General features: G+C 36.7%; 1 protein-coding gene across 2 annotated transcripts in view; it reads left to right on the plus strand.

Moving 5' to 3' along the window:
* The window catches only part of Lrrc4c (leucine rich repeat containing 4C), a 1,217,207-nt gene that overhangs the window by 1,012,651 nt on the left and 178,931 nt on the right, over positions 1 to 25,625 (plus strand). For both annotated transcript variants that reach the window (XM_028766993.1, XM_028766994.1), the window contains one exon: positions 7,306 to 7,399. The gene's annotated coding sequence lies outside the window, so the exon portion shown is untranslated. The remainder of the gene's footprint in view (positions 1 to 7,305; positions 7,400 to 25,625) is intronic.

A 25,625-nucleotide genomic window follows, 5' to 3' on the forward strand; every position in this document is an offset into this window, starting at 1 on the left:
ATCCCTACATTTCTCAATTTTTTTCCTGTTACTGTGATAGGAGCATTTCTTTTCTTTCATAAATTTTAGAAATATGTTTAGCTTTCCACCTTGTATTCAGTGTTAACTCTTGCAATTCATTTTCTATGCCCTGGTTATTATAATCTTGAAGAAATAATAAAGAGATCAGTAACTTCATATTTATATATTTAGAGATTTATATTACAAAGAGAATAAAACCCAGCAATGTTCCCCGGAGTGGCCAGCGCCCTCATTCTCTGTCTCCTGCCTCCATCTCCAAGTCCAATTTCTAATAGCATTTCCCTTACTCTATATATGCAAGTCTTTACTAATAACATTTGGATATGTTAAATATTGTGAAATAATGAAAGCTGATTTTATTTCTGTACCACACATAGGCAAATAAACTATATTTCTTTAAAGCCATTCTCTCATGACCAGTTGTCTTGGGTGATTGGAATAGGAATGACATCTGTAGACTTATGTGTTTGAATGCTTCATCAATAGAGTACAGCACTATTAGTACGTATGGCCTTTTTGGAGGAAGTGTGTCATTGTAGGGGACATGCTTTGAGTTCTCCTATGTTCAAGCTATGCTCAGTGTGGCACAAAGTCCCTCCTTAATGCCTTCAGATCAAGATCCATTTCCAGTTACATGTCTGCCTGCAAGCTCCCATGTAACCTTTGAAACTGTAAGCCAATCCCAAATTGAATGTTTTCTTTATAAGAGTTGTTGCGGTCTTGGTGTCTCTTCACAAAGATAAAACCTTAACTGAAACATCAGTTAACAGTAAAACAGTACTGCTGGCTTGATTTTGCTAAATACCAGAATGTTTCTTAGATAGTCATACTTGTAACTGTATTTAAGTACAAAACCTTTAGTCTATATAGTCTATGCTGAACATGCAATGACATTCCATGAATTCTGAGGCAGAATTCACACTTACAATTGTTTTATTTTCTTGTGATTTCTCTCTAATCAATGAATGCAGAATCACAAGTAGATCACACTTATGGTGATGCATCCAGCTTAATTCTGCTTACTTCTGGCCCCTGATGTCCTTAAGTTATATCACTATGTAAACAGTGTCCCAGTTCTACCCAAATCAATTCACTTACGCTGAATACTGTTAATGCTGTCAGTGAAAACTTCTTTCTAACATTAGTAATGACGATGAATGACACATCAGTGGTTTCTAAAGAGCCGTGTATGCCACTAATGATCATCATTAGCTTGGTGACCAGGAATTCTCAAATTAAAAATAAATTAATAACTATTTCTCAAATGTGGCTTTTCCAATAGCCAAATGCATGTTCATTTAACCCCTAATTTGATACCTGATCTGCTTTTTCTCAGGGTCAAACTGAAACTAATGGAATTCTTCTGTATTGAATAAGTTTCAAGTTGAATATATTTTAACGCCAAGGTCAGTTCTAGAATTCTGTACTGAAGTTCACTCTGTCTGGGAAATAGTACATCTTAAATTTTTTTTACAAGTTTGAGTAGTTTTATTTCTTAGGCCTAATTCTAAAAGTTATGCTCAAAGCATCTTTTCAGAACCAAGATACCCATTGAATATAACAGCAATAGTCTAAAAATGACAATCACAGCTGTCGTGAATTTGAGAGGTCCTATATGCTAATACCAGGCTAATTAGAAAAAAAAAGTATATTAAGTGGAATGTTAACCTTCATTTTACAGAAAAAGGATAGAGTCACAAGTTCTTGTCAATCAGTTTGTCATAAAAGGAAAATGCCAAGCTTTGACTCTAAAGATTTGTATTTCTTTGCAGGATCCATCCACTTCAGGGTTAAACAAATATGTTCAAATACAACATGCTTATTAGAAGATTACCCTATTTCCAAATATTTTTTTGTTACTGTCTTATAAAGCTTTTATTACTCAATATTCCTCCTCATGTATTATTAAAATTAGATTTCTGGTAGGAACATGTCTCTGTTCTTGATCCTGCTATCATAAGATCTAGTACTCTTCTTGAACATATTAAGTGTTCTTGTATAGCTTTTAAAAACTATGAGTGAGAGTTGTAGAGTTCAGACAGAATGTGATCATCTCTAGACTTTCATTGTCCTTTTTGTTCCATGTAAAAAGAAAAGCCATGAGGATTTGCATCATTTAAGTCTAACATTCTCCTTTCTGTCTGTCTGAGTGTCTGTCTGTTTGTCGGTCTTTGTTTATAGTTTTAATCTGGTATGTAAGGGCCACTTTATCATCTGACAATGTTATAAAGAAAGACATGCTCACTTTTCATCCATTCTCTGTACTATAGCTGGATAAATACTTCTTAAGTATGGCTGACTTAAAGCCCACCAGTAATTCTGCACCAGTTTAATTTTAAGGAAAGTATTCAAAATTTTTAGTATATTAAAATGTTTGTATGAATTAATCTCTAACCAACTATGTATATTAAATTGTTACTTCATATATACATATATATATGATACATAATATCCCTTATATATTATATACTCCCTAATGCATAGAGTGTGTTTGTGTGTGTTTGTGTGTGTTTGTGTGTGTTTGTGTGTGTGTTTGACTTATCTTAAAATCATTATTCTGCATTCCAGGTTCATTGAAGAGATGGTATAATATTCTCTCAGAGAGTCCCCATTTTAAGACTTGCTTTCCCTTATTTGACTAATGTTTAATTTACATTTTAAGACAGCGCTCACTGTGACATCTTTAATCATAAACTTTTTCATATTATTCTGAGTGTGTGTATGAGAACATAGAATCGAAAATGAGTTCCCGGAAGAAGAATGTGTGAAGATTTAAAGCAGCCTGCAGTACAGAGTAGAGTCTCCAGAAATAACTAATGAATAGCTATAACTTCTTCATGAAGAAGTTATAACCTATATTGATAAAGAATTCCCTTTCTTAGCAATTATTTATGGAAAATTGCACTACAGGGAAGATGTCTGCAACTGTTGGACACATTTCACATCCATCACAGTTAAGAACTAAATCTTTCGATGTTGATGTCAGTATGCCCCCCTCACCCACCTGAAAATCCTCTGGCACTAGAAATACATGAATACTGGAATCTGTTGATTAGACTAGAAGGTGAATCAACAGACCACATTCCAAGCTGGCAAGGAGAGAACTCAAGCATCCAAAGCTCATAATTCAAGTTGAATTTCTCATTAATCTAAATGTTAATATAAACTCAAAATATATCACACTGATTTGGAACTCTTTATGTGAATATTTCGTAACTGAGTTCTCTAACAGCAGTATCCAAATGGACATTTCTTCACACAAACTGATTATAATCAAGTGAAAACTTGACTATCTTTTATTCTTTTATTGATTTTTGGTTTGATTTGTTTTGGACACACACACAAGCACACACACCATTTGCTTTATTAAAAAAATCATAAAACTACAGTTTCTTGAACAAGACCTGCTCTATGATGTGCCAACATGGATGAAGGAAATCTTATAAGACCTTGCCCCATGGAAACATTAAGATAAATAATGGCTGCTGAGAGATAATGGTGGAGCCTCCTGATACGTTATCCTCATATGTGGAAAAACAAGTATAAGTGAACATGTGTGTGTTTCTGTGTATGTGTGTGTGTCTGTGTGTGTGTGTGTGTTTCTGTGTGTTTGTGTGCAAGCATGTGGGTGTGAGAGACAGAGAGAGAGAGAGAGAGGGAGGGAGGGAGGGAGGGAGGGAGGGAGGGAGAGAGAGAGAGAGAGAGAGAGAGAGAGAGAGAGAGAGAGAGAGAGAAAGAGAGAGAATATAACAACAATAAGCAAGAAAGAAGTCATGAACTGGAGAATTAATAGGGGATCATAAGAGGTACTGTAGGGAGAGTGGAAGGGATGACAATGACGTCAATACAATACTCAGACATGAGATGCTTAAAAATAAAATAAACTGTAATGGTCTCTGCAAATGAGCACAGTAATCTTGGACAGTTTTGAGCACATTGCCTTCATAGCCTGTTCTCTGAGAATACTGAATATTGCCTTTCAATGATATGGAGAGATTAGTAGCTTGTTTTTTCCCTCTTTTCCTGGGAAAGGAAAAAGTAAAGGTGTCAAGACTGATTTATTGAGTACTGGGTAGTTGTTAAAAAATTGACTGAATTTTCTTTTATTAGGTTATATTATTACATTATATGAAGTTGTGTATATATGTTTATGAACACATACACACATATATTATCTATAATGGAAAATGCAATTTACAAAAGATATTACATAAGGTCAACATATAAGTTAAAATGATGATCATGATAATAATGGTGATGACAATAGTGTTATTTGTACATTCTTTCCAGACACTAATTCAACCAAGGAATTTGTAAAATCTTCATAGTTTGATCCCTACAGCAACAGTAGAAGGAACTGGCCCATTTTTGTTATTATAAGTTAATATAAATAAGTAAAATATTACTAAACCCCTTATCAAATTCTGAAGCAACCATGTTGAGGCCAGTGAAACTGAATATAGGGGGCACTAGAAGATGCGGCAATAAATGTGTTCAGGGAGAGCGATCCTACCTTGAACTGACAGGATGCAAGAAATATGAAATAGGAAGGCACATGCGCTGGGTAGTCAGTCATATATGTCAGCTATGCTCCTTTTCTCTTGCCTAAAAAATAAATTAAACATCTATGCCTCAGTTTCCTTATCAACAAAATAGAAAACATGGTTCAGGTTTTTTTTCATAATAGGTAGAAGGCTTAATTTTTGAGATATGTGGACAGTTTAGTTCAGAGTCTGAGGCATAAAACATATTGAAATTTCCCTTCTTTGTTTCAGCAAGGCAGGGAATAAACTTGATCAGTCAGAATGAAAATTCTCCTTGGGAATTATGATTTCAGCAAACATTCAGTTCTTAAATTCAGGAATCCATTCTGCTTGGGAAAGACAAAGACATGAAATAACAATTAGATGTGCATCTTTGATCGGAACTAATTTTTCTTGACCGGTTAGAGAAACCTAAAAATATTCAAAACCAAAACTAACAAACACAAGCCACCACTGTAAGCTATTTTGTGACTCTCTCAGTGTTTTTCAGATCTTTTCTGATTTCCAAGCTTTGTCCCTTATAAGCACAGTTAGACATCTGGACTATTAACTTCCAGTTGAAACAAAGTTATTTTAATGTTCTGAATTTTAAAAATTGCTAAATTTCTACAAGCAGAATTTTGGGGTTGTTTTTTTTATTGTTTTTTTTTGTTTGTTTTGATTTTCCAAATTGGTATGTGAATGTCATGTCAATTAATCATAGCTATCTTGGTAATATTTGTCCATAATTAATTGCACATAAAGATGAAAGTCAGTAGATATATGCCCATAGCTTATAAAAATTCCCTCATACAAACATGAGACCTTTGCCTCAAATTATTACAGAAACAAATAATGTTCTTAAAAGGAAAATGAGAGAAAAAGTCATAACTTTGTGAGTTCTTTTTTTTTCTGTGACTGTGTTGTATGTGCGCCAGACTGACCTCCAACTTTCTATGTGCCCAAAGAGGACATTGAACTATTGATCTTTCTGTTTCCACCTATTGAGTAATAAGACAAGTATATCCTACTTCAACTATTTTATGATATTCTAGGGATCAAACCTAGTGCTTCATGCTTAATAGGAAAGACTCTAACAATTGAGCTACCTCTCTGTGTATTTAGAATATTTTTGTATTTAAAAAATATAATTGCGGGCTGGTGAGATGGCTCAGTGGTTAAGAGCACTGACTGCTCTCCTAGAGGTCATGAGTTCAAATCCCAGCAACCACATGGTGGCTCACAACCATCTACAATGAGATCTGATGCCCTCATATGGGTGTCTGAAGACAGCTACAGTGTACTTACATACAATAAATAAATAAAAACAATCTAAAAAATATATATATAATTGCATCCGTTCTTCATTTTCTTTCTTTCTTCCTATTCTTCCAATGTCTAAAGCCCAGTCCCTCCTAAATGTGTGATCTCTTCTTCTTTGGCAATTATATTTTCACTGGTTTTGAATAACCAATGAGCGCATTCATCGTTGGGGAATACAAAATCTTCCTCCCACAGCAACTGTTACTTGAATGTAGCTCATCATCAAGGGTTGATGGCCCACAAGTTTCTCTTAACTACTTTGGGAAAGTTGTCATAATTATTTAAGACTTGTTTGGGCAACCACATGATTGAGATTTTATGGGTATGGCTTCACTGTCATAGCTAGAAAAAAATAATTTTAGAGCAGATTTCCAATTCTTCTGGCTTTTAAATACTCCAGGCCTTTTTGTAGATGTTCCCTGAACCTCAGGTAAAGGAGTTATGTTGCAGATGTATCCGTGAGAATGGGTTCCCTTGTCTGTTTTGAATTGAATTTTGACTGTGTATCGTTTTCTATAATGTTGAACTTCAGCTGAAAAAAAAAAGCTCCTTTGATAAGTGGTCAGATTCATGCTTATCTATAGTATAATTATTTAGAGTATCACTAGGAATTATACTGCTCTAGGAAAGTAGAGGTAGCAGGTCCTCCTCTATGATACATGGCTTTAGTAACAATTTTATACAGTATTCTTTCTGATAGAAGGAAAGAACCTTAAGATTCAGTGATTTGAAATACCTTCAAAATTACTTTCCTATTATTATAGGGAAAAATTGTACCCAGACATAACATTTACTTAAATATTTTTGTTTGCCTATTTTTTGTTCCTACATTAGACTGATGCATTACAATTGTCATATAGATTTCTGGTACTAATTAACACACTTACTTGTATATTTACATATGAAAACATATTGGGAATTGAACCTGATCCTTCATGTGTGCTAACCAACAACCAAACTACAAAATCAGCCCTGATTTTCTATTGTTTTAGTTCTGTTTAGCTATTAGAGTTACAACAAATTATTAATTGCAGCTAAAGTCAAAAGAAAAGAGAAAGAAGTCTCTCCTATTTTTGCATACCTGTTATTTATATAAAATTATTCCCCAATAATATTTCTATAATACACATCCAACAATAAAACACACTGAAATTTGACAGAGAAATGAAAGACTAATAAAAATCAAGGATGGCTAAACTTGGGCAAAGGACCTTGAATAACTATATGTAACAGAATAAATAATTACCTGTAACTGTACATGGAGTTGCCTTATTTTACCCATATTTAAATTGACTAGTCACAGGGTAATGAACAATGGCTGTTTTGTCATTTGCAATAATTCTACTAAGAACTTGAAATAAGCAGGCATATCAGACCCTAAGTTTGTCTTCCTTCATATGTTGTAATTTAAAATTGATCTTTGTATTGTTCTTTGCAGGTGTGAAGAAACATCACCAGTAGAGATCCATAACATGTATATTACTTTTGTGAATTCTCTCAGGAAGAGAAAAACCAGATAGACACCCTTTAAGGTAAGTTCAAGTCCTTGTTATCCTTAGAACTTACTTACTTGCTGTATATGCTAAGGAGAGGATGAGGTTGAGTATTTGTAAAGAATACACAAATAGAGGACCAGTAACAAGTTGTTACAAAGATAGACTTTCTCACATTTAGGACTGCCTTTGGGTTGAGTTGCTTACCAGCGCCATTCTACTCTTTGTCATCAAACAAGATAAATGGAGGGACCTGGCACAAAGAAGAGAGACAGGATTCTATCATGATTTTCATCACTTACTACCATATTAAGATAACTTGAATGAGGGGTTATAGAAAGAGTCAGGGCACCAAGATGCTTCCCCATTTAATAATAAAGTCATATCTTCTTCCACATTTTAACCAGCTACCTTCTTGATGTGATGCTTTTCCAGTACTACCGAAAGCACTCTTTGATACTCTGCAGCTGATGGCAGCACAGTAAACCACAACCATTTGTGATCTTAACCATGTTTTAAATGCAAAAATGCCAGTGAAATAATTTTATAAGTGGTCATAATATACTATTCAATTATTATTTGCAGCATTTGTGAAGGCAAGAGTTTATAAATATAGTAAGTGACCTTAGCTAATTCCTTAATATACCAATTTCAGTGGAAATTTGAGGATCTGCTTTAATAAACTATATATGATTTTAGATTTTATTTGTAAGTAAAAATTAATCTAAGTGAAAGGATATATTTAAGCAAGTGAAAAGGATTAATGCTTTTAAAATGAAGCAAAATAACTGTGTGGATCTAGGACTGTAGACTAAAGAAAAAGAGTTCGATCATGTGCCATCCCCCACTGCATGCTTACCTAACACTGTCTCTAGGTCAATGGCTTTTGATTTTCCTAATGCTTTAATAGAGTTTCTAATACTGTAGTGATCCCCAATCATAAATTAATTTTTGCTACTTCAGAACAGAAAATTTTCTATTGCATTGAAGTATAATGTAAATATTGGATAAATGGGATATCTGATATGTGAACCCCAAGGGGCTCAAGACCAACAGATTGTGGAACACTGCTTTAAGAGAAAAAGGACCTGTTTATACATATTTGTGTTTCTTTAGTTGAGGCTCAAAAACATTCAAGAAAAAATAACTTCATTTTTGTCATTTGAGTGAATTAAATTTTGGGTTATATTCTTAATTGGGCTAAAATATCAGAAGATAAAATTCTAATAGTTTTACCCATTTGGCATTTCATTAAAGAAGAGCAAATATTTAATTTACTACTCCACTGTAGAATATATCATGAGTAACAATCATCAGAATCAGAGAAGTTTATTTTCAAGATATGGAATCTGTCTTTAATATACTTTTTGCTTCACACAGTTCAGCATGTGTAATATATTACTTGTAAACATGTGTAACAAATGCATGCTTACCATAAAAAAACATAAGTTGTTTGCCAAAAGAGTGTTTACAGGGCAATTTGAAATTTTGATTATTAGCAAAGTTTTTCTAGGTATCTTTTAAGGATATCAAATGGTTCATAAGTTAATCATAACTTTATTTTTTACACTCATATAAATCTGAAAATGGTTCTATATACTTTTGCTTAAATTTATAAAAGATCCTTTCCTACCGATTGATCACTATTCTACAAAGACATGGTCAATCCTTTCAATTGTCTCTGCTCCTTCAGAGAATATAATATGCTGATATTTAAGAAAAGTCTGATTTCTCATTTCCAGCCAACTAGAGTATAAAGCAGAAATATTTTCCATTTAAAATACAACACAATATTTATCAAAAAAGACACCATTTTGTAATCATGCTTCTTAGTCACTGTTCTACTGCAATAAAGAAACATCATCACCAACCCAGCTTATAAAACAACGCATTCAATTAGGGTCCATTTTGAGTGCCACACCTGCTTCTATAGGGTAGTACTTTGTAAACTTTCCCAAACAGTACATCAACCAAACATTCAAATATTTGAACCAATGAGGGCCATTTTCACACTACCACATTCCACTTTCTGGGTCCCATAGATTTTCAGCCCTATCATAATTCAAAATGTGTCTAGTACAACATCAAAAATCCACATATTCTTTTACAATCACAAGACTGACAAAATCCAAAATCTCAAGGAAATCTCTTAAATGTAACTCCCTATAAAAGAAAAAAAATTATATACTTCCAACATACAATTGTGCAGAATATACATGAACATTCCATAAGGGAGGAAATGGTGAGCAGTGAGAAAATACTGGACTAAAAATTAAAGCTGAAACCCAGCAGGGCAACTTCTAAATCCTTTACATCCGTTTCTGGCACTATGTGGCTCTCCAGAACTCCCACCCCTTCCAGCTTTGTTGAATGCAGCACAATGCTTTCTCTTGAGCTAGAGCCAGACCTTGTCTGCAGCTCTTCTTGGCAGGAATCCATGGGTCTGGCACCTTCAACTTCTTGGGGTCTCCAGCACAATTTAGGCTTTACCTTCACATATTCAGGCAACAGCCTCTCAGCCTCCTCCCTCCTCCTCCTCCCCAGAAAGTCGCCTGCCAAATGTGTAGCCTCAGCAGCTTTTCTTAACCTTTAAGGAAGATTTCCCAACCCCTTTACACCTGTATCTTTTGGATAAAGCCGGAAGTACTTGGCTAAAGCTGCCAAATTCTGCTGCCTTCTAGGGCTGGAAACTGATCCTTTTCAAGACATACTTTCATATAAGTTTTGAATTATTGATAGTTTCCTTTGTTGAATAACCTTTAATTTTCACATGTTGCAAGCTTAGCTGAATGAGTTCTTTCCCTGATGGTGCCTCTTCTTTTATTCCATTTCTCCTAAAGCTTTTCCTTAAATTTCTCATCTCTTGAGCATGGAATATGGCTCCAACATTAAAAAAGTTCCAGGTTCTATTTTTTCTTCTCAAACTGTACATTTTGTAATGCTTTTGCCCTGCTTGCTCTTTTTTTACTGTAGATCTGCAACACAGTTATCACTAATAGCCATGTGACACATCAATTCTAGGCTTTTTTTAATTAAAAAGATTTTCAAATTAACCTCGTGGAGAATTTTCAGACAAGAGAAGAAGGCAGCCACATTGGCAAAATATCACAAGAATGGTCTCTAGGCCAACTTGCTAATATCCTTCCCATCTGAAAATTCTTCATCTGGGTCTCCATATCCATGTTGTTCTCATAATTACTGTCTTCCAGGTATCTACTAGAACTGCCCTAAAACACCAATGACAACACTCAATCGCCTTTCTAATCCAAAGTTCCAAAGTCTGTAAAAGAGGACACAGTGAAACCACCAAACTAAACCTCTCCATAGGTAGAAAAGTAAAGCTTTACTAAGGTTCAATCTTCCAAGTTCATCTCTCAGAGAAAGAGGAGAGGAGGGCAAAATGGAAGCAAAGCAAGCAGATTTATATCAGCAGGGTGGGGTCCTTCAGCTAATAAAGGCTGTTCACATTGTGTGGGAACTAGGTGCCCCTGACTACAGCTGTTGACCACTGGGGAAGATTAAAGGTGGTTCTTGTTTATCAGAAACCCACCTAAAGAGATCAACTTTTCTGGTAAACTAAAATCAACCCCTGAAGAGCTGTGGCATTAGTCTCTTCTGAAAAGATACAAACATGATTCTTCAGGAAGACTGCAATCTTAAGATTCAAGTGTTTCTCCAAATTAAGTAAAAGCAGAACTGTGCTAATTGTTAAAATTTAGTACCTATAGAGAAATAATTTCTTGAATTAGTGGGATAATTACTGATGCATATGTATCCCCATCTAATTTGAAATGAATCTGCTTTCTCATTTACCTTTGTACTTTAAGAGCCTTTTGAATGCATGTTGGTACATGTTTGGATGTGTCGAGGTCAGTATATGTACATATATGTTCATGCAATTGGAAGCCACAGGCCCACATAGTTTGTCTTCCTTAATCACTCTTCATTTTCTTTTGAGACAGGGTCTCTTCCTGGATCTTGATGTAATGTTTCAGGTAGACTGTTTTGGAAGTGAGCACAAGAGATCCATTTGGCTTTTCTTGGAGGATGCTAGGGAATTAGCTTATGTTCACAACATTTTTTTTATATTTTTTTATTGGATGTTTTATTTACGTTTCATATGTTTTCCCCTTACCCCATCCCCTCCCACCCAGGAACCCCCTATCCCCTCACCCCTCCTCCTGCTTCTCTGCGGATGTACCCCTACCTACCCCCCTACCTCCCCACCCTCAAATTCCCACCCACTGGGGCGTCTAGCCTTCATGAGGCCAAGGATCTCTTCTCCCACCTATGCCTGACAGGGCCCTCCACCCTTACATATACAGCTGGAGCCATGGATGCCTCCCTAAGTGCTCCCAGGCTGGTGGCTTAGACTCTGGGAGCTCTAGTTGGTTGGTATCATTGCTCTCCTCATGGGGCCACAAACCCTTTCAGCTCCCACAGTCTTCACTCTAACTCCTCCATTGGGAACCCCATGATCAGTTCAATGGCTAGTTGTGAGCATCTGCCTCTAAATATGTCAGACTCTTGCAGACTTCTAAGGAGACATCTATATCAGGCTCTTATCAGCATGCACTTCCTGACTTCCACATCAGCATATACCTTTGGTGACTGCACATGGAATGGATACCCAGGTGGAATGGTCTCCAGACAGCTTCTCCTTCAGTTTCTGTCCCTCACTTTGTCTCCATATTTGCTCCCTTGAGTATTTTGTTGCTCCTTTGCCAGGAGCCATCCCTGGCTTGGTGGGAGGAGAAGGTGATTTTCTCTCTTCTCCTCTGGTCAGTTCTTCTTGAGGCAGCCGAGGGGGGTGGGAAGAGCGTAGGCAGTGGGTAAGACCTAGGGTTAGGCTACTGTAGCTGGCCTGCCTTCTGGTATCCTCTATCCAGAAACTGCAGTTTCTGGCACTTAACATATCAGCCCAGGGACAGCAGAGAATTAGGCAAATATCCTTAGTACTCTCTCTGCAGGCACTGCCAGGCTCTAACGTAGGCCTGTTGGTTTGAGGTCGCAGGAAGAAAAGACACTTAAAGAAGTTATTGTAGTTTATTAATAAGTGTAAAAACTTTCCTATGAAAGCTAGCTAAAAGATAAAGTAGGGAAAGGTAAAAAAAAAAAAAAAAAAAAAAAACCTCTAACAAAGGAAAATTCTAAGTGGAGAAAATCTAAGCAGGGAAGAAAGAGGAAGGGAGAGAGAGGAGAAAGAAGAGGGAGAGAGGAAGTGAGAGAGAGAAAGTGAAGTGAAGAGACCGCTAACCAACGTCCCTTTGTCTTATACATCATTCGGAGTACCTGATCACATGTTACAAAGTTCATCACAAGTTCACACCAAAATTCAAATCATAAATTGAAATAGAAGTTTACTACAGAGAATGTTTACATGCATATCCATTATGAGTAATTATCTGACTAAACATCCATCACCTGTCTAGCACCACAGTCTCACCGAAGGTTTAAAACTATAACTAAGAAATTAGTGAAGTTTTGTATAGATAAACCCAGGCAATATTTTCTCTTCTGTCCTAGCACCTTTAATAAATCATGAGTTCCCTTTTAGTGACCTTTGGTTAATTGTTTTACAACCACCTTGGAATGTGCTCTGAGCAGGAGAGAATCTGGTTACTATCTAAGGGCTGTTAACTGATGACACTTGGGAGACTGGCAGAGTTCTCATAGCAGTTTTGACTAACAGAGAGGGATGTAATACCAATCACACTATAAAAAGAGCTAAATAATCATAGATATAATTTTAGGAATTCTTATAGGATCATCATTAAAACTTAAGAAGTCATCTATTTGTCTATATAGCATCACTACAAGTCAGTACATCTTCGTGGGTCTGTAGAGATCTGCTTCAAAGCGGAGTGCTATTGCTTAGTGATTGTTATGTATGTTTAATAATAATAATAATAATAATAATAATAGGAAAAGCATATTAAAAGCAGTATCTTTCCTAAAATATGTCCAGAAACAGCCTTGCTGATGGGGAACACTTGTTGCAGATTATATAATAATCCGAGGCAAGCATTTCAGGATGATCAACTGCTAATTATTAGCTTGTCCCATTATGGCTCTTGACACTCCTTCTAAGAAGGACCGAAGCACCCCCACTTGGTCTTCCTTTTTCATGAGCTTCATGTGGCCTGTGACTTGAATCTTGGGCATTTCAAGGTTCTGAGCTAATATCCAATAATCAGTGAGTGAATACCATGTGTGTTCTTTTGTGATTGGCTTACCTCACTCAGGATGATATTTTCTAGTTCCATCCATTTACCTAGGAATTTCTCAAATTCATTGTTTTTAATACCTGAGTAATACTCCATTGTGTAAATGTACCACATTTTTTGAATCCATTCCTCTCTTGAAGGACATCTGGGTTCTTTCCAGCTTCTGGCTATTATAAATAAGGTTGCTATGAATATAGTTGAGCATATGTCCTTGTTATATGTTAGAGCACCTTCTGGGTATATGCCCAGGAGTGGTATAGCTGGATCCTCAGGTAATGCTATGTCCAATTATCTAAGGAACTGCCAGACTGATTTCCAAAGTGGTTGCACCATCTTGCAGTCCCACCAACAGTGGAGGAGTGTTCCTCTTTCTCCACCAACTGTTCCAACTTCCAGCTCCTGTGTGATAGCCATTACAATATCATTTTAGCTTACCATAAAATGAAATAATAATTTATTTTACAGAAGATTAAATGAAGACTGAATTTATTTCTAGGCGATATATTCGAAATAATATAGTAAGTTCAAAATTAATAAGTTTCTGGACAATAATGAATCACAACAGCACAAAATCACATAAATGGAAGAACATGCTAACTTCTATTTTCTTTAAGACACATAAATAATTCTGATCAAATTTAGAATTACTTAGTGAAATAAATGCAAAACAGCTTCTATAGTAAAGTTTGAATATTTACAGAAAATTCTTAAAATCTATAGGAAATTAATATAATATAGCCACTTACTTGAGCAAGTACCACAGCTCTTCCTTGTCTGCTGTCCACAAGCATCGGCCTTCGGTTTGTTACCCGTTAGATATCTGTCCAGTAGGAGTGAGGCCTATCAACACTGCCACTTATTTTTCTTTCTAATAGGACTGAGGATTGTTGTGCTCTGAAAGGTTGTTAAATGGTCAAGGTCCCAGATTGAATTGGTATGTTCCAATTAGCAGTGTCATGTTCCTGGTTTACATTCATGAAATAGTCATTGAAACAGTCATGTACATGGTTAAATTGCAGTAGCTGTTATTTTATGATTGACATTTGTATTTAGAAACAAATAGAATCCTGTTTATTTATTCTTTGTGAATATATATATATATATGTATATATATATATATATATAATCTCCTGTTCCCCAGATTTAAAATGAGATAGGTATGTTCAAAAGAAACAGTAGTATACCCCATACCCCCTAGTCAGAAAGAACTAAAAACTGAAAAGTATATTTACTATTATCACAACCATGGTATTTTGTTTTCTTTTATTTATTTATTTATTGATTGATTGATTGATTGATTTTTATTGGATGTTTTATTTATATTTCATATGTTTTCCCCTTACCCCATCCACCACCCATCCAGGAACCCCCTTCCCCTCACCCCTCCTCCTTCTTCTCTGTGGATGTAACCCCTGCCTACCCCCCCCCCACTCCCACCTCCCCACCCTCAAAATTCCCACCCTCTGGGGCTTCCAGCCTTCACAAAGTCAAGGATCTCTTCTTCTACCTATGCCTGGCAGGGCCCTCCACTCTTACCTATTCAGCTGAAGCCCTGGATCCCTCCATAAGTGCTCCCCAGCTGGTGGTTTGGACCCTAGGAACTGTGGTTGGTTGGTATTGTTGCTCTCCTCATGGGGCCACAAACCCTTTCAGCTCCAATGGCCTTCACTCTAACTCCTCCATTGAGAATCCCATTATCAGTTCAATGGCTAGTTGTGAGCATTTGCCTCTGAATATGTCAGACTCTTCAAGACCTCTGAGGAGTCATCCATATCAGGCTCTTATCAGCATGCACTTCCTGACTTCCACATCAGCATCTACCTTTGGTGACTGCACATGAGATGGATACTCAGGTGGAATGGTCTTCAGACAGCCCCTCCTTCAATTTCTGTCCCACACTTTGTCTCCATATTTGCTCCCTTGAGTATTTTGTTGCTCCTTCTAAGAAGGACCGAATCACCCCCACTTGGTCTTCCTTCTTCATGAGTTTCATGTGGCCTGTGAGTTGCATCTTGGGCATTTCAAGGTTCTGGGCTAATATCCAATAATCAGTGAGTGAATACCATGTGTGTTCTTTTGTGATTGGCTTACTTCACTCAGGATGATAACTTCTAGTTCCATCCATTTACCTTGGAAACTCTCAAATTCATTGTTTTTAATAGCTGAGTAATACTCCATTGTGTAAATATACCACATTTTTTAAATCCATTCCTTAGCTGAAGAACATCTGGGTTCTTCCCAGCTCCTGGCTATTATAAATAAGGCTGCTATGAACATAGTTGAGAATATGTCCTTGTTATATGTTCGAGCATCTTCTGGGTATATGCCTAGGAGTGGTATAGCTGGATCCTCAGGTAATGCAATGTCCAATTTTATGAGGAACTGTCACACTGATTTCCAAAGTAGTTGCACCATCTTGCAGTCCCACCAACAATGAAGGAGTGTTCCTCTTTCTCCACACCCTTGCCAGCATCTACTATCACCTGAGTTTTTAATCTTAGCCATTCTGACAGGTGTGAGATGGAATCTCAGGGTTGTTTTGATTTGCATTTCCCTGATGACCAAGGATGCTGAACATTTCTTTAGGTGCTTCTCAGCCATTCGAGTTTCCTCCGTTGATAATTCTTTGTTAATCTCTATACTCCATTATTTAATAGGGTTATTTGGTTGTCTGGAGTCTAATTTCTTCAGTTCTTTGTATATATTGGATATTAGTCCTCTATCAGATGTAGGATTGTTAAAGATCTTTTCCAAATTTTTTGGTTGTTGTTTTGTCCTATTGACAGTGTCCTTTGCCTTACAGAAACTTTGCAATTTTATGAAGTCCCATTTGTCAATTCTTGATCTTAGATCATAAGCCATTGGTGTTCTGTTCAGGAACATTTCCCCTGTGCCCAAGTATTCGAGGGTCTTCCCCACCTTCTCTTCTATTAGTTTCAGTGTATCTGGTTTTATGTGGCGGTCCTTTATCCACTTAGACTTGAGCTTTGTACAAGGGGACAAGAATGGATCAATTTTCATTCTTCTACATGTTGTCCTCCAGTTGAACCAGCACCATTTGTTGAAAATGCTGTCCTTTTTCCACTGGACAGTTTTAGCTCCTTTGTCAAAGATCAAGTGACCATAGGAGTGTGGGTTCATTTCTGGGTCTTCAATTCTATTCCATTGATCTTCCTGCCTGTCTCTGTACCAATACCAGGTAGTTTTTATCACTATTGCTCTGTAGTACAGCTTGAGGTCAGGGATGGTGATTCCTCCCGAAGTTCTTTTATTGTTGAGAATAGTTTTCGCTATCCTGGATTTTTTGTTATTCCATATGAATTTGAGAATTTCCTTTTCTAACTCTGTGAAGAATTGAGTTGGGATTTTAATGGGGATTGCATTGAATCTGTAGATTGCTTTTGGCAAGATGGCCATTTTTATTATATTAATCCTGCCAATCCGTGAGCATGGGAGATCTTACCATCTTCTGAGCTCTTCTTCGATTTCTTTCTTCAGAGACTGGAAGTCCTTGTCTTACAGGTCTTTCACTTGCTTGGTTAGATTCACACCAAGGTATTTTATATTATTTGCAACTAGTGTGAAGGGTGTCATTTCCCTAATCTCTTTTTCAGTCTGTTTATCTTTCATGTAGAGGCAGGCTACTGATTTGTTTGAGTTGATTTTATAACCAGCCAATTTGCTGAAATTGTTTATCAGGTTTAGGAGTTCTCTGGTGGAAGTTTGGGGGTCACTTATGTATACTATCCTATCATCTGCAAATAGTGACATTTTGAATTCTTCCTTTCCTATTTGTATCCCTTTGACTTCTTTTTGTTGTCTAATTGCTCTGGCTAGGACTTCCAGTACTATATTGAATAGGTAGGGGAAGAGTGGGCAGCCTTGTCTAGTCCCTGATCTTAGTGGGATTGTTTCAAGTTTCTCTCCATTTAGCTTGATGTTGGCTACTGGTTTGCTGTAAATTGCTTTTACTATGTTTAGGTAGGGGCCTTGAATTCCTGATCTTTCCAAGACTTTTATCATGAAGGGATGCTGAATTTTGTCAATTGCTTTCTCAGCATCTAGGGAGATGATCATGTGGTTTTTTTCTTTGAGTATGTTTATATAGTGGATTACATTGATGGATTTCCAAATATTGAACCATCCCTGCATTCCTGGGATAAAACCTACCTGATCATGATGGATGATTGTTTTGATATGCTCTTGGATTCGGTTTGCTAGAATTTTATTGAGTATTTTTGCATCGATGTTCATAAGGGAGATTGGTCTGAAGTTCTCTTTCTTTCTCGGGTCTTTGTGGGGTTTGGGTATGAGTGTAATTATAGCTTCATAGAACGAACTGGGTAGTGTTCCTTCTGTTTCTATTTTGTGGAATAGTTTGAAGAGAATTGGTATTAGGTCTTCCTTGAAGGTCTGATAGAATTCAGCACTAAAACCATCTGGTCCTTAGCTTTTTTTAGTGGGAAGACTTTTAATGACTGCTGCTATTTCCTGAGGGGTTATGGGACTATTTAGATGGTTTATCTGCTCCTGGTTTAACTTCGGTACCTGGTATCTGTCTAGGAAGTTGTCCATTTCATCCAGGTTTTCCAGTTTTGTTGAGTATAGGCCTTTGTAGTAGGATCTGATGATTTTTTGAATTTCTTCAGTTTCTGTTGTTATGTCTCCCTTTTCAGTTCTGATTTTATTAATTTGGATGCTGTCTCTGTGCCCTCTGGTTAATCTGGCTAACGGTTTATCTATCTTGTTGATTTTCTCAAAGAACCAGCTTCTGGTTTTGTTGATATTTTGTATTCTTCTTTCTGTTTCTATTTGGTTGATTTCAGCCCTGAGTTTGATTATTTCCTGCCTTATACTCCTCCTGGGTGTATTTGCTTCTTTTTGTTCTAGAGCTTTTAGTTGTGCTGTCAAGTTGTTAGTGTGTGCTTTCTCCAGTTTCTTTTTGTAGGCACTTAGAGCTATGAGCTTTCCTCTTAGCACTGCCTTCATGGAGTCCCACAAGATTTGGTATGATGTGTCCTCATTTTCATTGAATTCTAAAAAGTCTTTAATTTCTTTTTTTATTTCTTCTTTGCCCAAGTCATCATTGAGTAGAGAGTTGTTCAGTTTCCATGTGCACATGGGTTTTCCATTGGTTTTGTCATTATTAAAGACCAGTCTTAGTCCGTGGTGATCTGATAAGATGCAAGGGATTATTTCAATCTTTTTGTATCTGTAGAGGCTTGTTTTGTGACCAATTATATGGTCTATTTTGGAGAAGGTACCATGAGATGCTGAGAAAAAGGTATATTCTTTTGCTTTAGGATGAAATGTTCTATAGATGTCTGTTAAGTCCATTTGGTTCATAACTTCTGTTAATGTCAAAGTTTCTCGGTTTGGTTTCTGTTTCCATGATCTGTCCATTGCTGAGAGTGGGGTGTTGAAATCCCCCAGTATTATTGTGTGTGGTGTAATGTGTGTTTTGTGCTTTAGTAGTTTCTTTTATGTATGTAGGTGCCCTAGCATTTGGAGCATAGATGTTCAGAATTGAGAGTTCACCTTGGTAGATTTCTCCTTTGATGAGTATGAAGTGTCCTTCCTTATCTTTTTTGACTAATTTTGGATGAAAGTCGATTTTATTTGATATTAGAATGGCTACTCCAGCTTGTTTTTGGGACCATTGGCTTGGAAAATTGTTTTCCACCCTTTTATTCTGAGGTAGTTTCTGTCTTTGTCACTGAGGTGCGTTTCTTGTATGCAGCAAAATTCTGGGTCCTATTTGTGTATCCAGTCTGATAGTCTGCATCTTTTTTGGGGGGAATTGAGACCATTGATGTTAAGAGATATTAAGGAAAAATGATTGTGGCTTCCTGTTATTTTTGTTATTAGAGGTAGAATTATGTTTGTATAGTTATCTTCTTTTGGGGTTGTCAGAAGATTACTTCCTTGCTTTTTCTAGGTTGTAGTTTCCCTCCTTGTGTTGGTGTTTTCCATCAATTATCCTTTGAAGTGCTGGGTTTGTGGGAAGATATTGTGCAAATTTGGTTTTGTCATGGAATATCTTGGTTTCACCATCTATAGTGATTGAGAGTTTTGCTGGGTATAGTAATCTGGGCTGGCAATTGTGTTCTCTTAGGGTCTGTATGATGTCCGTCCAGGCTCTTCTGGCTTTTATAGTCTCTGGTGAGAAGTCTGGTGTAATTCTTATAGGTCTGCCTTTGTATGTTACTTGACCTTTTTCCCTTACTGCTTTTAGTATTTTTTCTTTGTTTTGTGCATCTGATGTTTTGATTATTATGTGACGGGAGGTATTTCTTTTCTGGTCTAGTCTATTTGGTGTTCTGTAGGCTTCTTGTATATTTATGGGCATCTTGTTCTTTAGGTTGGGGAAGTTTTCCTCAATAATTTTGTTGAAGATATTTACTGTCCCTTTAAGTCGGGAATCTTCATTCTCATCTATACCTATTATCCTTAGGTTTGGTCTTCTCATTGTGTCCTGGATTTCCTGGATGTTTTGAGTTAGGAGTTTTTTGCATTTTGCATTTTCTTTGACAACTGTGTTAATATTTTCCACCATATCTTCTGCATTTGAGATTCTCTCTTCTATCTCTTATATTCGGTTGGTGATGCTTGCATCTATGACTCCGGATCTCTTTCTTAGGTTTTCTATCTCCATGGTTGTCTCCCTTTGGGCTTTCTTTATTGTTTCTATTTCCATTTTCAGATCCTGAATGTTTTTGTTTAATTCCTTCTTTGTGTTTTCTTGCATTTCTTTAAGGGATTTCTGTGATTCCTCTTTAAGGGCTTCTATCTGTTTACTTGTACTCTCCTGTATTTCTTTAAGGAAGTTACTTATATCCTTCTTAAAATCCTCTATCATCATCATGAGAAATGATTTTAATTCTGAATCCTGCTTTTCTGGTGTGATGGGGTGTCCAGGGCTTGCTATATTGGGAGAACTTGGTACTGATGGTGCCAAGAAACTTTGGTTTCTGTTGCTTATGTTCTTGCGCTTGCCTTTCGCCATCTCGTTAACTCTAGTGTTACCTGTCCTCACTGTGTAATACTGGAGTCTGTATTTCCATTTATCTTGCTTGTTACAGAACTCCTCAGAGTCCAGATGTCTCTGTGGTCTTATGCTCCTAATCTCCTGGGTCGAAGAACTCCTGGGACTCAGGCCACCTCTTGGATCTGGAAATCCTTCTGCTCTGGGTGCAGTGGTTCCTCTAGGATGGCTCCAGATATGAGGTCTCCCAAGTGCAAACCACCTTGGTGTCTGCTGCTCTGAGTGCAGTGGCTCCTCTAGGATGGCTGAGGATTCAGTATCTCCACAGGAGCAGACCAACTCTGTGTCTGTCCCAGCCCAAAGGACCAGGCAGGGGTGGAAGGGAAGTGGAATTCCCGAGGGGCAGTGTTTGGGTAGCTGGTGTGTCCTGAATGTCCCTGGCTCCCAGATGTATCTCTGGGGCTTAGGGAGTGAGATGGAGTTCTTACCGGCTGCTCTGAGTGCAGTGGCTCCTCTAGGATGGCTGAGGATTCAGTATCTCCACAGGAGCAGACCAACTCTTTGTCTGCCCCAGCCCAAAGGACCAGGCAGGGGTGGAAGGGAAGTGGAATCAGTATTTTGTTTTCAATAGCAAAATGTGTAGTTTCTTTTCCCTGTTCAGGGTTGTCTCTGAACTGTGCAGGGTCTGGTAGAAGTTGAATTGTTACTACAACTGATTCATAGAGTTCTTGGTAATAAAGAAATATGTCCACACTCCTATAAGATCCTGTTTAACAAATCTTTTCCCATAAATCTAATATGGCCCTACTCAGGAAATTTTTGTGTCCTGTTGTGACCCTCCTTCTTGCTCTTTATTTTAAATGATCAAACTCACCGTGGTAGTAGGAGAACACTTTCATAAACTCCTGTTGAAAGAATAATTGGACATAACCCTTCTGGAAACAATTTGGTATTTATACCAAAATATGCTTGACTTTGACTTAAAATTTCTTGTTAAAATATGTCTCTGAAAGACCAATAGACAGGTCTATGATGGACCACATGACGGGCTTTTCTAATAGCCTGCATAATATTCCCTAAGGAAAAAAAGAAATCAAAAATAGATCATGAACACATATGTGAAAATGGATATGTATGTAAATGGAGAAACATTTGACTGCATTGAAAGTAGTTACACTATGTTGCAAAAATCCATTTCTATAATATACAATATTTTATGATGTGGTATATGAACATAATAAAACATTCAAATATTATTCATAATTTTTCTTTTACTTTGGATATATACAGAAGATTGTATTGTAATACTCATTTCAAAAATTCTGATGCAGAAATAATGTGAGTAATGTCAACAATTTTATACATATTTTAAAATTATGTATAATATGAATATATAATTATAGAATGCATATAAGTAGTTCTATTATATTTTTTAAGCTTTCTATTTTAAAAATAGAGATTAAATAAACTTATAGGTGTACAGAAGAGAAATAGGAAATATTAAGGCAAGAGGATCAGTAACAAAATGATTTCTCACTGTTCCTTATATTAAACACAACAACATACTTGTTATCTTCTTGTAAAGATATATTTGCATGTGTCTATGTGTGTTTCAAAAACCTGTGCAAGAATGGCCCAGGACTATTCTCTGTTGATCACCAGATAAGAATGTACTTCTCAGCTACTTCTACAGTGCTGTATTTCCATGTTCTCTACCATTAGGATTAAAAAAAAAAAAGGATAATAAACTAAACCACTGAAAATATAAGCAATCCCCCTAATTAAATGTTTTTCTTTATGAGAGTTGATTGGTCATAATGTGTATTCACTTCAATAGAGCAGTGACTAAGACAAGAAGAAAAGACAACAATTATCTTACACAGCACCAGACCCTACATGCTCCAATACCATTTTCCCGGGAAAGAAGTACAACTTCCTTAACTGAATCTTAGGCCTTCCCCACAGAAGAAAATCATCATTAGTACAGCAAATTTGCCGAGTACAGGGTCTATGCCTAGGAAGATCATGGGTCATGGGGAATATCTGTTGCTGCTTTACTCAGATCTTTTTAATGCAGATTATCCTCCACCACAGACATGTAAAATTATCAAAATTTCCTGGGAAAGTTTTGATCCATGACTCCCAGAGTTAGTCCACAACTGTCATAATAATTTCTGCTTGTTTTCATAAATTACAGAACTGTGTATTTTAACATCTACAAACTACACAAAGAGAGACAACTAACAAAAATAAACACTTTAGATAAATTACGGAATTTATTAAGCAAAAAAACAAAATGTGCTTCCAAGACTAAGGACTAAAAATGGCCTATCAGAATGATAGAGAAGAAACAGATAATCTCTGTATTCTTCTTTAGCATAGTGACATTTTTGGAGTGATGATCATTTGGGTCAATGTGAGAAGAGTGGATGAGAAACAGAGAGGAGTTACAGTAATGATATTTCAATTGTGCAAGATTATATTATATGTATCACACAAAGAGGGGGACATCTATTCAGTGAAAGTGTCATTGTATTGCTAAAAAATCCTTAAGCATTCATTATACTTATAACTAAAAAACTGAGAACAAGTGAATGCCTTTATGCGCCACTTTATACAAATACTGGAACTCCTCAGTTTCTAGGCATATAGAAAGTGCCATCAGTGTCTATTAAACTGTTCTAATTTATAGACGGCGTTCTTTCATACAGAAGACAAAGACGTGAGCAGTGTCTTACTCTCAATTTCCCAACACCATTTCATTTTACAGTTTTGTATGGATCTATGCAGGGTCATAAAACGTTGATAATCCCTTTTGGAAGTTTTAAATGAATCTTCTGTTCACAAAGTCGACTTACTCTAGTCACTTGTCATTATGATTGTATGGGAACAATGGCAGATTGTAGCAACAGTGAGGGTCTTTCTATGCATACAACTGAAATTTGGCTTCTTTAAATGCAGTCTATCATTTATCCACTGTTCCCTTTCATCCTAATCACCCTAATTTCAAGGTTAAAGACCTTGAAAGATAGTAGCTGATGTAGTCACTCAAAGATGAGTCAAAATATAGGATAAAATTAAGATTAAAATATGTGTAAAGCAATTCAAACTCTCTGAAGGTTTGACTGCTTTAGCTTATAGAGAGAGGATGTTTATAGTGTTTACATTTTATAATAATTGGAAGTGTTTATTGCTCTTTGGTTTTGTAGTTTTATGCTGTTTTTCTTTATTTTGCTTTTTGTGACTAATACAGTCTAGGCTAGTCTTATTATATAGCTGGGATAATCTTGAACTGCTAATCCTCCTGCTTCTACAACCGAAATCATGGAATTAAAGGTATATATCATTAGGCCCAGCTTGCAGTAGAGTAATATAACAATAATAATTCAAAAAGGTGATAAAAAGTTGTAGCAAGGGAAGTATCTGATATGACTCAGAATATCAGTTTTGTGGGGTATTTTGTTCAGTTTACATCCCAATCACAGCTCCAGTTCCTTTTCTCCTCCCAGTCTGACCATTGCAAATCATTTACCCACATCTTTGTTCCTCAGAGAAGGGGAAGATTCCCTTAGGTACCACCCTTCCCTGGGATATCTAGTCACAGTAGGCCTAAGCACATCATCTCTCACTCAGTATTTTTTTTTATAACAAAACAGGGATGTTGGAAAGTTAGGATCCCTTGTTCATTTCCCTTCCTTTGCCTTTAGCCCCAGAAACATATCTGTGATAAGGGAGAAGAGATAAATGGCTTTGAAAAGCAATGCCACACAAAAGAATGCAGCATTATTTTCTAGGGAAAAAAATTCCCACTTTACGTGTGCTGTGTTTGGAACTATAGCTATTGGGAAAGCCGGAGTGAAGAGAAAATCACCTGCTAAGTCTCAGTCATTCTATTGTACGCTTCACCTGAGAGTGCTTAAAAACAGTCCACTTGAGGAAGCAAGCTATTTGCAGTTATGTTTGTACATGATCTTATTTTCTTTGTGTGTGAGGGGAGATTTTCCTTCAGAGTCATCACTGTCGTCATTAAGCACCCACTCGTTCATTTAATGCATGTTTATTGAACACCCGGCCACAGCATTAGACACAGGGATTACTGGGTTAATAAATGTCTTTTTCTGTGAAGGAAAGAAAGAACAGACCCTGGGAATTTAATATCTTAATGGTAGATGGTAGAGATGGGATGAGCAGATGCACATTAACATAAAGATATATACACTTGCCCACATATACACATATGCTATCTTGCTACACTGAAGGAGAGAAATATCAATCACACTGAGGATATTAACAGAATGTCTGGGTGGCTTCCGTCTTGATCGTAGAAGACTTTATGGATGAGCTGAGTTTTGAAAACTTTGGGGAAAAAAATGTCAGAACAAAATACGGGTGTAGAATACAGAGACATTTCCTGTTTTGTGCAGAAAGAACTATCTGAAGACTCAAGAGGTGCCTCCATTTCTTGGAGAACTATCATCTGAAACAGCATTCAGCTCAGGTGAAGCATTCTTTGGATGATCAGATCAGAATTAAAGCCCATGATTCACAGAATACTTCTAAAAGAAATACCAATATAAAAAATGCACATTAGGACTTCAAGTCCTTGGCTGTGATTTCATAGGTCATGATTATACTTATAACAAATGAAAACAAACAGAAATCACCTTTAAAATTATTTGGCTTTGAACACACTGGTGAAATTTCTGAGCTCTGAGAATTATTTTTATTACTATGGTGTGTGTGAGGTATGTATAGGTGGGGTATTGCGTGCCGGAGGGAGTTGTGAAGATGAGCACTTGCTTTCTTCCTCTATGGTTCTTTATTTTTTGAGACAGGGTCTTTCATTGAACTTTCAACTCCATGTCCTCTGCCTATCTCACTTCACTGGCATTAGCAATCCGAACTTGAGGTCTCATGCCTGTGTGTCAAGCACTTGAGCCTTTGAGCAATATTCACAGTTCAAGTAAATACAACATCAGTGGACAATGTAGATGGGAGAAATTATATAGTACCACCACTAGATGGAGAATTATAGGCCACCAAAGGCTACTGA

The sequence above is a fragment of the Grammomys surdaster genome, unplaced genomic scaffold (genome assembly GCF_004785775.1).
Source record: "Grammomys surdaster isolate TR1022 unplaced genomic scaffold, NIH_TR_1.0 170, whole genome shotgun sequence".
NCBI classification, from domain to species: Eukaryota; Metazoa; Chordata; class Mammalia; order Rodentia; family Muridae; genus Grammomys; species Grammomys surdaster.